At 39.3% G+C, this 11,793-nt stretch overlaps 1 long non-coding RNA gene across 1 annotated transcript in view; it reads left to right on the top strand.

The window, feature by feature from the left end:
* LOC126067188 (uncharacterized) overlaps nt 1-11,403 on the top strand; it is a 121,666-nt gene extending 110,263 nt beyond the window's left edge. Inside the window, exon 3 of the long non-coding RNA XR_007515355.1 lies at nt 10,231-11,403. This is a non-coding gene — a long non-coding RNA (uncharacterized LOC126067188). The remainder of the gene's footprint in view (nt 1-10,230) is intronic.
* Nucleotides 11,404-11,793: the final 390 nt, after the last annotated feature.

The following is an 11,793-nucleotide window of genomic DNA, read 5'->3' on the forward strand; positions in this document are numbered from 1 at the left end:
AACTAACCCCGGGAGGGGGACCAGCCGGTTCCACGGGTGGCGTGGGACGCAGCCGGTAGGAGAAGTCCCCAGGAGGCAGTGACTGGTCTTGGAGCAGAAAGAGCAGCGTCCGAGCCGGGGAACCGTCCCGCAGGGATTTGGACTGGATGCAGGCGGCTTCATTAACATCTGAATAGCCTGAGCCAGAGGGAGAACTCTGATAGGGATCTGACTGCATTTTTTTTTTAGCGGATTTTCTGGAAAAACTAGTTTCCCAGTGATGGCTCGGAGACAACAATCCATATCAAACCACTTAAAGAAGCAGACCGTGACAGCTTCTCCAACCCCCCAAACAAAAGAATCAAAACCTTTCCCAAATGAAGATACAATCTTGGAATTATCAGATACAGAATATAAAAAACTAATTTACAGAATGCTTAATGATATCACAAATGAAATTAGGATAACTGCAGAAAAAGCCAAGGAACACACTGACAAAACTGTTGAAGAACTCAAAAAGATTATTCAAGAACATAGTGGAAAAATTAATAAGTTGCAAGAATCCATAGAGAGACAACATGTAGAAATCCAAAAGATTAACAATAAAATAACAGAATTAGACAACGCACTAGGAAGTCAGAGGAGCAGACTCGAGCAATTAGAATGCAGACTGGGACATCTGGAGGACCAGGGAATCGACACCAACATAGCTGAAAAAAAATCAGATAAAAGAATTAAAAAAAATGAAGAAACCCTAAGAATTATGTGGGACTCTATCAAGAAGGATAACCTGCGGGTGATTGGAGTCCCAGAACAGGGAGGGGGGACAGAAAACACAGAGAAAATAGTTGAAGAACTCCTGACAGAAAACTTCCCTGACATCATGAAAGACGAAAGGATATCTATCCAAGATGCTCATCGAACCCCATTTAAGATTGATCCAAAAAGAAAAACACCAAGACATATTATCATCAAACTCATCAAAACCAAAGATAAACAGAAAATTTTAAAAGCAGCCAGGGAGAAAAGAAAGGTTTCCTTCAAGGGAGAATCAGTAAGAATATGTTCTGACTACTCAGCAGAAACCATGCAGGCAAGAAGGGAATGGGACGACATATACAGAACACTGAAGGAGAAAAACTGCCAGCCAAGGATCATATATCCAGCAAAACTCTCTCTGAAATATGAAGGCAAAATTAAGGTATTTACACACAAACACAAGTTTAGAGAATTTGCAAAAACCAAACCAAAGCTACAAGAAATACTAAAGGATATTGTTTGGTCAGAGAACCAATAATATCAGATATCAGCACAACACAAGGTCACAAAACAGAACGTCCTGATATCAACTCAAATAGGGAAATCACAAAAACAAACAAATTAAGATTAATTTAAAAAAATATATATACACATAACAGGGAATCATGGAAGTCAATAGGCAAAAGATCACAATAATCAAAAAGAGGGACTAAATACAGGAGGCATTGAACTGCCATATGGAGAGTGATACAAGGCGATATAGAACAATACAAGTTAGGTTTTTACTTAGAAAAATAGGGGTAAATAATAAGGTAACCACAAAAAGGTATAACAACTCTATAACTCAAGATAAAAACCAAGAAAAACGTAACGACTCAACTAACATAAAGTCAAGCACTATGAAAATGAGGATCTCACAATTTACTAAGAAAAACGCCTCAGCACAAAAAAGTATGTGGAAAAATGAAATTGTCAACAACACACATAAAAAGGCATCAAAATGACAACACTAAACACTTATTTATCTATAATTACCCTGAATGTAAATGGACTAAATGCACCAATAAAGAGACAGAGAGTCACAGACTGGATAAAGAAACACGATCCATCTATATGCTGCCTACAAGAGACACACCTTAGACTTAGAGACACAAACAAACTAAAACTCAAAGGATGGAAAAAAGTATATCAAGCAAACAATAAGCAAAAAAGAAGAGGAGTAGCAATATTAATTTCTGACAAAATAGACTTTAGACTTAAATCCACCACAAAGGATAAAGAAGGACACTATATAATGATAAAAGGGACAATTGATCAGGAAGACATAACCATATTAAATATTTATGCACCCAATGACAGGGCTGCAATAAATCAAATTTTAACAGAATTGAAAAGCGAGATAGATACCTCCACAATTATAGTAGGAGACTTCAACACGCCACTTTCGGAGAAGGACAGGACATCCAGTAAGAAGCTCAACAGAGACACGGAAGATCTAATTACAACAATCAACCAACTTGACCTCATTGACTTATACAGAACTCTCCACCCAACTGCTGCAAAGTATACTTTTTTTTCTAGCGCACATGGAACATTCTCTAGAATAGACCACATATTAGGTCATAAAACAAACCTTTGCAGAGTCCAAAACATCGAAATATTACAAAGCATCTTCTCAGACCACAAGGCAATAAAACTAGAGATCAATAACAGAAAAACTAGGGAAAAGAAATCAAATACTTGGAAAATGAACAACACCCTTCTGAAAAAAGACTGGGTTATAGAAGACATTAAGGAGGGAATAAGGAAATTCATAGAAAGCAACGAGAATGAAAATACTTCCTATCAAAACCTCTGGGACACAGCAAAAGCAGTGCTCAGAGGCCAATTTATATCAATAAATGCACACATACAAAAAGAAGAGCGAGCCCAAATCAGAGAACTGTCCCTACAACTTGAACAAATAGAAAGTGAGCAACAAAAGAATCCATCAGGCACCAGAAGAAAACAAATAATAAAAATTAGAGCTGAACTAAATGAATTAGAGAACAGAAAAACAATTGAAAGAATTAACAAAGCCAAAAGCTGGTTCTTTGAAAAAATTAACAAAATTGATAAACCATTGGCTAGACTGACTAAAGAAATACAGGAAAGGAAACAAATAACCCGAATAAGAAATGAGAAGGACCACATCACAACAGAACCAAATGAAATTAAAAGAATCATTTCAGATTATTATGAAAAATTGTACTCTAACAAATTTGAAAACCTAGAAGAAATGGATGAATTCCTGGAAAAACACTACCTACCTAAACTAACACATTCAGAAGTAGAACAACTAAATAGACCCAGAACAAAAAAAGAGATTGAAACGGTAATCAAAAAACTCCCAACAAAAAAAAGCCCTGGCCCGGACGGCTTCACTGCAGAGTTCTACCAAACTTTCAGAGAAGAGTTAACACCACTACTACTAAAGGTATTCCAAAGCATAGAAAATGACGGAATACTACCCAACTCATTCTATGAAGCCACCATCTCCCTGATACCAAAACCAGGTAAAGACATTACAAAAAAAGAAAATTATAGACCTATATCCCTCATGAACATTGATGCAAAAATCCTCAACAAAATTCTAGCCAATAGAATCCAACAACACATCAAAAAAATAATTCACCCTGATCAAGTGGGATTTATACCAGGTATGCAAGGCTGGTTTAATATCAGAAAAACCATTAATGTAATCCATCACATAAATAAAACAAAAGACAAAAACCACATGATCTTATCAATTGATGCAGAAAAGGCATTTGACAAAGTCCAACACCCATTTATGATAAAAACTCTTACCAAAATAGGAATTGAAGGAAAATTCCTCAACATAATAAAGGGCATCTATGCAAAGCCAACAGCCAATATCACTCTAAATGGAGAGAACCTGAAAGCATTTCCCTTGAGAACGGGAACCAGACAAGGATGCCCTTTATCACCGCTCTTATTCAACATCGTGTTGGAAGTCTTAGCCAGGGCAATTAGGCTAGACAAAGAAATAAAAGGTATCCAGATTGGCAAGGAAGAAGTAAAGTTATCACTATTTGCAGATGACATGATTATATACACAGAAAACCCTAAGAAATCCTCCAGAAAACTACTGAAACTAATAGAAGAGTTTGGCAGAGTCTCAGGTTATAAAATGAACATACAAAAATCACTTGGATTCCTCTACATCAACAAAAAGAACACCGAAGGGGAAATAACCAAATCAATACCATTCACAGTAGCCCCCAAGAAGATAAGATACTTAGGAATAAATCTTACCAAGGATGCAAAAGACCTATACAAAGAAACCTACAAAGCTCTACTACAAGAAATTCAAAAGGACATACTTAAGTGGAAAAACATACCCTGCTCATGGATCAGAAGACTTAACATAGTAAAAATGTCTATTCTACCAAAAGCCATCTATACATTTAACGCACTTCCGATCCAAATTCCGATGTCATATTTTAAGGGGATAGAGAAACAAATCACCAATTTCATATGGAAGGGAAAGAAGCCCCGGATAAGCAAAGCACTACTGAAAAAGAAGAAGAAAGTGGGAGGCCTCACCTTACCTGACTTCAGAACCTATTATACAGCCACAGTAGTCAAAACAGCCTGGTATTGGTACAACAACAGACACATAGACCAATGGAACAGAATTGAGAGCCCAGACGTAGATCCATCCACGTATGAGCAGCTGATATTTGACAAAGGACCAGTGTCAATTAACTGGGGAAAAGATAGCCTTTTTAACAAATGGTGCTGGCATAACTGGATATCCCTTTGCAAAAAAATGAAACAGGACCCATACCTCACACCATGCACAAAAACTAACTCCAAGTGGATCAAAGACCTAAACATAAAGACTAAAACGATAAAGATCATGGAAGAAAAAATTGGGACAACCCTAGGAGCCCTAATACAAGGTATAAACAGAATACAAAACATTACCAAAAATGATGAAGAGAAACCCGATAACTGGGAGCTCCTAAAAATCAAACACCTATGCTCATCTGAAGACTTCTCCAAAAGAGTAAAAAGACCACCTACAGACTGGGAAAGAATTTTCAGCTATGACATCTCCGACCAGCGCCTGATCTCTAAAATCTACATGATTCTGTCAAAACTCAACCACAAAAAGACAAACAACCCAATCAAGAAGTGGGCAAAGGATATGAACACACATTTCACTAAAGAAGTATTCAGGCAGCCAACAGATACATGAGAAAATGCTCTCGATCATTAGCCATTAGAGAAATGCAAATTAAAACTACGATGAGATTCCATCTCACACCAGCAAGGCTGGCATTAATCCAAAAAACACAAAAGAATAAATGTTGGAGAGGCTGCGGAGAGATTGGAACTCTCATACACTGCTGGTGGGAATGTAAAATGGTACAACCACTTTGGAAATCTATCTGGCGTTATCTTAAACAGTTAGAAATAGAACTACCATACAAACCAGAAATCCCACTCCTAGGAATATACCCTAGAGATACAAGAGCCTTCATACAAACAGATACACGCACACCCATGTTTATTGCAGCTCTGTTTACAATAGCAAAAAGTTGGAAGCAACCACGGTGTCCATCAACGGATGAATGGGTAAATAAATTGTGGTATATTCACACAATGGAATACTACGCATCGATAAAGAACAGTGACGAATCTCTGAAACATTTCATAACATGGAGGAACCTGGAAGGCATTATGCTGAGCGAAATGAGTCAGAGGCAAAAGGACAAATATTGTATAAGACCACTATTATAAGATCTTGAGAAATAGTAAACCTGAGAAGAACACATACTTTTGTGGTTACGAGGGGGGGAGGGAGGGAGGGTGGGAGAGGGTTTTTTATTGATTAATCAGTAGATAAGAACTGCTTTAGGTGAAGGGAAAGACAACACTCAATACATGGAAGGTCAGCTCAATTGGACTGGACCAAAAGCAAAGAAGTTGCCGGGATAAAATGAATGCTTCAAAGGTCAGCGGAGCAAGCGCGGGGGTCTGGGGAACATGGTTTTCGGGGACTTCTAAGTCAATTGGCAAAATAATTCTATTATGAAATCATTCTGCATCCCACTTTGAAATGTGGCGTCTGGGGTCTTAAATGCTAACAAGCGGCCATCTAAGATGCAGCAATTGGTCTCAACCCACCTGGAGCAAAGGAAAATGAAGAACACCAAGGCCACACGACAACTAAGAACCCAAGAGACAGAAAGGGCCACATGAACCAGAGACCTACATCATCCTGAGACCAGAAGAACTAGTTGGTGCCCGGCCACAATCGATGACTGCCCTGACAGGGAGCACAGCAGAGGACCCCTGAGGGAGCAGGAGATCAGTGGGATACAGACCCCAAATTCTCATAAAAAGACCAAACTTAATGGTCTGACTGAGACTGGAGGAATCCCGGCGGCCATGCTCCCCAGACCTTCAGTTGACACAGGACAGGAACCATCCCCGAAGACAACTCATCAGAAATGAAAGGGACTGGTCAGCGGGTGGGAGAGAGACGCTGATGAAGAGTGAGCTAATTATATCAGGTGGACACTTGAGATTGTGTTGGCAACTCTTGTCTGGAGGGGGGATGGGAGGATAGAGAGAGAGGGAAGCCGGCAAAATTGTCAAGAAAGGAGAGACTGAAAGGGCTGACTCAAGAGGGGGAGAGCAAGTGGGAGTAGGGAGTGAGATGTATGTAAACTTATATGTGACAGACTGATTGGATTTGTAAATGTTCACTTGAAGCTTAATAAAAGTTATTAAAAAAAAAAAAAAATTTTTTTTTTTTTCATTAGATGGTCCCTATTTGGTGGAGCCCTGCAAGCTGTTGTTTTCTCTTTCTTGGTAGAAGGCAGCAACTTTTTTTTTTTTTTTTTTTATTAACTTTTATTGAGCTTGAAGTGAATGTTTACAAATCAAGTCAGACTGTCACATATAAGTTTGTATACACTTTACTCCGTACTCCCACTTGCTCTCCCCCTAATGAGTCAGCCCTTCCAGTCTCTCCTTTCGTGACAATTTTGCCAGCTTCCAACTCTCTCTATCCTCCCATCCCCCCTCCAGACAGGAGATGCCAACACAGTCTCAAGTGTCCACCTGATATAATTAGCTCACTCTTCATCAGCGTCTCTCTCCTACCCACTGTCCAGTCCCTTTCATGTCTGATGAGTTGTCTTCGGGAATGGTTCCTGTCCTGTGCCAACAGAAGGTTTGGGGACCATGACCGCTGGGATTCCTCCAGTTTCAGTCAGACCATTAAGTATGGTCTTTTTATGAGAATTTGGGGTCTGCATCCCACTTATCTCCTGCTCCCTCGGGGGTCCTCTGTTGTGCTCCCTGCCAGGGCAGTCATCGGTTGTGGCCGGGCACCAACTAGTTCTTCTGGTCTCAGGATGATGTAGGTCTCTGGTTCATGTGGCCCCTTCTGTCTCTTGGACTCTTAGTTATCGTGTGACCTTGGTGTTCTTCATTCCCCTTTGCTCAGAGAGCAGCAACTTTTAAACGCCTAATTAAAAAGAAATGGTTTCTGTAACTTAAGACCTTTGGACAATGGGAACGCAGAATAAATCTTAAAATACTGATGAGATAAAGTCAGTATTTACAAAGAAATTTCAAGTAGCTTGAGCCCTATTCTAAATGTAAAATACATATATATATAGTTATATATATATATAATATGTATAAAATACATATATAACAAGACAGTGTATGGGTTATCTTATATTTCCTCTTTTCCTAAATTACCCTACATCTTTTATGTTTGCTTGGTGACAGAAAATAAAATAGGCTAAAAGTAGCTATTGATACTTAATTTATCCTTTAGACTATTTTTTTGTGTGTGTGTATGTGAATCAAGGAGTCCTTCTTGGCATTTTGTGACATTAGATGTCAGATATGAGTGTTAAACAAGAATATTATCAGTTTAGATCAGTAGCTAAACCAGTAGCTAAATTTCTCTTTGAGGTTAATTTTTTTTTTTCTTTTTTTCCTGGTTGAAATCAAACTGCTCTGGAATTAGTCTTTCTAATAAAAATATCTTTAAAATTCTGGCAGGAGGTAGGCAAGGTAAGCAAGCCACCTGAGGCTGAAGTCATGATGGCAATGGAAGGGACCAGTGATGTCAAGTGTTGCCAAGTGCTGCCTTTAAAAGGAGTGCTTGCCCCTTTTGTGGGCTCCCTCCCTAACCAGAAAAAAAAAAAAAAAAAAACCTGTTGCCATTGGGTCAATTGTGACTCGTAGTGACCCTATAGAACAAAGTAGAACTGCCCCATATGGTTTCCAAGGAGCAGCTGGTGGATTTGAACTGCCAACCTTTTGGTTAGCAGCCATAGTTCTTTACCATTGTAACAGCAGGGCTGCAACCTAGGGTGTCTTAAAGTGGTCTAGTTGAGGATGGGGTGGAGAAGAGGAATTAAGCCTTTTAGGGGAGCTCATCAATGACTCTTGTGGATGATGGGGTTAGTGTGATGCAGCCACATTTCCTGCCAGGAGTTGACCACTCCTGTGCTGTAAAAATATCAGGAAGACTGTTGATAGTAGCATCGCCCTCGTTCTGTTAGGTGCTGTCTACTCGGTTCTGACTCATAGTGACACTATATACAGCAAAACAAAACACTGCCTGGTCCTGTGCCATCCTCGCAACTGTAGTTATACTTGAGCCCATTGTTACAGCTACTGTATCAATCCATCTCATTGAGGTTCTTCCTCTTTTTGCTGACCCCCTATTTTACCAACTATGATGCCCTTCTCCAGGAACTGATCCCTCCTGATAACATGTCCAAAGTATGTGAGACATAGTCTCACTGTCCTTGCTTCTAAGGAGCGTTCTGGTTGTACTCCTTCCAAGACAGATTTGTTCTTTCTTTTGGCAGTCCATGGCATATTTAGTATTCTTCTCCAGCACCACAATTCAAAGGCATCAATTCATCAGTCCTCCTTTTTCATTGTCCAGCTTTCTCATGCATGTGAAGCTATTGAAAACACCATGGCTTGGGTCAGGCACACCTTAGTTTTCAAGGTGACATCTTTGCTTTTCAATACCTTAAAGAGGTCTTTTGCAGCAGATTTGCCCAATGCAGTGTATCATTTTATTTCTTGACTCCTGCTTCCGTGGGTGTTGATTGTGAATCCAAGTAAAATGAAACCGTTGACAACTTCCATCTTTTGTCCATTTATCATGATGTGGCTTATTGGTCCAGTTGTGAGGATTTTTGTTTTCATTATGGTGAGGTGTGATCAATACTGAAGGCTGTGGTCTTTGATCTTCATCAGTAAGTGCTTCAAGTACTGTTCACTTTCAGCAAGCAAGGTTGTGTCATCTGTATAACCCAGGTTATTAATGAGTCTTCCTCCAATCCCGATGCCCCTGTTCTTTTTCATATAGTCCAGCGCTCAAATTATATGCTCAGCATACAGATTGAACAGTATGGTAAAAGGGTACAATGCTGACACATACCTTTCCTGACTTTAAACCAGGCAGCATCATCTTGTTCTGTTCGAATGACTGCCTCCTGATCTATGTACAGGTTCCTCATGAGCACAATTGAGTGCTCTGAAATTCCCATTCTTTGCAATGTTATCCATAATTTGTTCTGATCCACACAGTTGAATGCCTTTGCATAATCCATAAAACACAGGTAAACATCTTCCTGGTATTCTCTGCTTTCAATTGGGATCCATCTGACATCAGCAATGATGTCCCTGGTTCTACAGCCTCTTCTGAATCTGGGTTGAATTTCTGGCAGTTCCCTGTCAATATACTGTTGCACCACCCTTAATAACCCCATATTGGATGCACAAAAAATGCTGACTACAGGGAATGGATAAATATGTTATGGTTAATTCTCACAATGGAATATTTACTTGCAATGAATGAAATTGTACAAACAACAGATGAACCTTTGTCACAAAATGTTGCGTGAAAAAGAAGATCCCAGAAAACCATATATAGTACAATGTCATTTTTGTAACATTCAAGAATAAGTAAAGGGGTAATAAATTCAGGATAGTGGTTACCCCTGAAGTGGCAAAGGTGGAGGGCACATAGAGGATAGTATGGGAGAGAGGATATAAGTAGATGTAAGTTATTGTTGGAATCCCTGGGCGGTATAAACAACTAATGGGCTTGGCTGCTAAATGAAATGTTGGAAGTTCTAATCCACCCAAAGGCACCTTGGAAGAAAGGTCTGGCAATTTACTTCTGAAAAATCACCTACTGAAAACCTGATGAAGCACAGCTGTACTCAGATACATGTGGGGTTGCCATGAATTGGAATTGATTTGATGGCAAGTAGTTTTTTTCTTTTTCTTTAAAATTTTTTCTCATAATTTTGCTTTAGGTGAAAGTTTATACTCAAGTTAATTTCTTGTACAAAATTTATACACGTATTGTTATGTGACAGTAACCACAATCCCCATAATGTGACAGTGTATTCCCCCTTTCTGCTCCAGGTCCTGTCCCTTCCTACCTTCTCATCTGTCTCCGGACAGGACCCTCCCTTTTGTTCTCATGTATCTGCTTGAACTAAGAAGCACACTCTTTGTGAGTATTATTGTTAATATTCTAATGTTTAGATAGTGTGTTCATGGGTGTTTTAAATTTTATTTAAAATAAAATAAATATAATAAAAAGTACCAGGCAAGAACTGATGGAGATAGTGCATTAGAAACCAAAGAAGGATATATTTTAAGTAAAATGAGTTTGTGGGCAGCAAATTTGACCATAACATGGGTCCTGTTGGCAAGCCCAGCTTTCTCACCTGGTGAGCAAGACTGAAGAGACTCTGCCTGCAGGGATTTGCCTTCTTGTATTGAAGATGGACTGTAAACAAGCGGTGAATTTCAGAAAGGGGTAAGTGCTATAAAAGAAAATACTGAAACACAGTGATAGTCCTTTGTAAATGTGAAGGTATATCTCTAGGATGAGTGCCCAGAAATAGATTAGTTGGATGAAAGAGTATGCATATTTAAAATTTTGATAGACACTGCCAAATTATTGTCCAAAAAGTGGTGCATCAACTTACATTTTCACAACCTTGTATGCTCTGTGTTTCCCCATATCCTGTAGGGTCGCTGTGAGAATGAACTTGAGAGCAATAGGTTTTTTGGTTTTATATGTTCTTTGTTTCCCCGCATCCTTCTCAACACTAGCGATTATCTGTCTTTTGGCCTAGCCAATTGGCAAAAAAAAAAAAAAAAAAAAGGCATGCTATGTTTGCTTCAAACAACTAATTTTCAGATGAGCTTTTGATGTGGGAGTCATGAGTGAATTGGGGGCTCTCTCTGTGCATATTTCTTTTCTATTATTGGTGAATGAGGAGTCCCTGGGTGGCAGGAAACTATTCAGTGCACAACTGCTAGCAGAAGGCTTGATTCAAACCCACCCAGAAGCACCTTGGAAGACAGGTCTGGTGCTCTGTTTCCGAAATAGTTACAGCCTTGAAAACCCTATGGAGCAGTTTTACTTTGCACACATGGGGTCACCATGAGTATAAATCGACTAGAGGGCAACTAACAACAGTTGTGGAATGGCTATAGTTGTATTTGCCTAAAAATTCTTTGGGAACGAGTGTGTTCTGTGATTAGGTCTATTACTCTGATCCGTTTAGCGTTTACCTGAAACAATTTGGGGACTGGTTTACAGGGAGGGGAGGGAAGGGACACTTATTCTGTGCTTTTATATGCTAGGTAGTAGATTAGGTGCTTTCACATGTTCTTTCATTTAGTTTACTCCTGACAGCAGTCCATCTGGAGACATGGAGAATTGAAGACCTTACTAAGCCAGCATTTGAACCAAAGTCTGCCTAACCCATGCTCACATTTCAAATACTTTTTTTCTTAAGACTAACAAAAGATAGCACCCATTTAAAGGATTTGGTCTTTTACTGGGTCTGTTTCAGTGGCTCTCAACCTTGGCTGTACATTTTAGAGTCTATTGGGGAGCCTGAAAAAATATTGATGTCTGAGACCTACTCCTAGAGCTTCAGATATAGTTGATCTGGGGTGCAGCCTGAG

Source organism: Elephas maximus, chromosome 2, assembly GCF_024166365.1.
Source record: "Elephas maximus indicus isolate mEleMax1 chromosome 2, mEleMax1 primary haplotype, whole genome shotgun sequence".
In the NCBI taxonomy this organism is placed as follows: Eukaryota; Metazoa; Chordata; class Mammalia; order Proboscidea; family Elephantidae; genus Elephas; species Elephas maximus.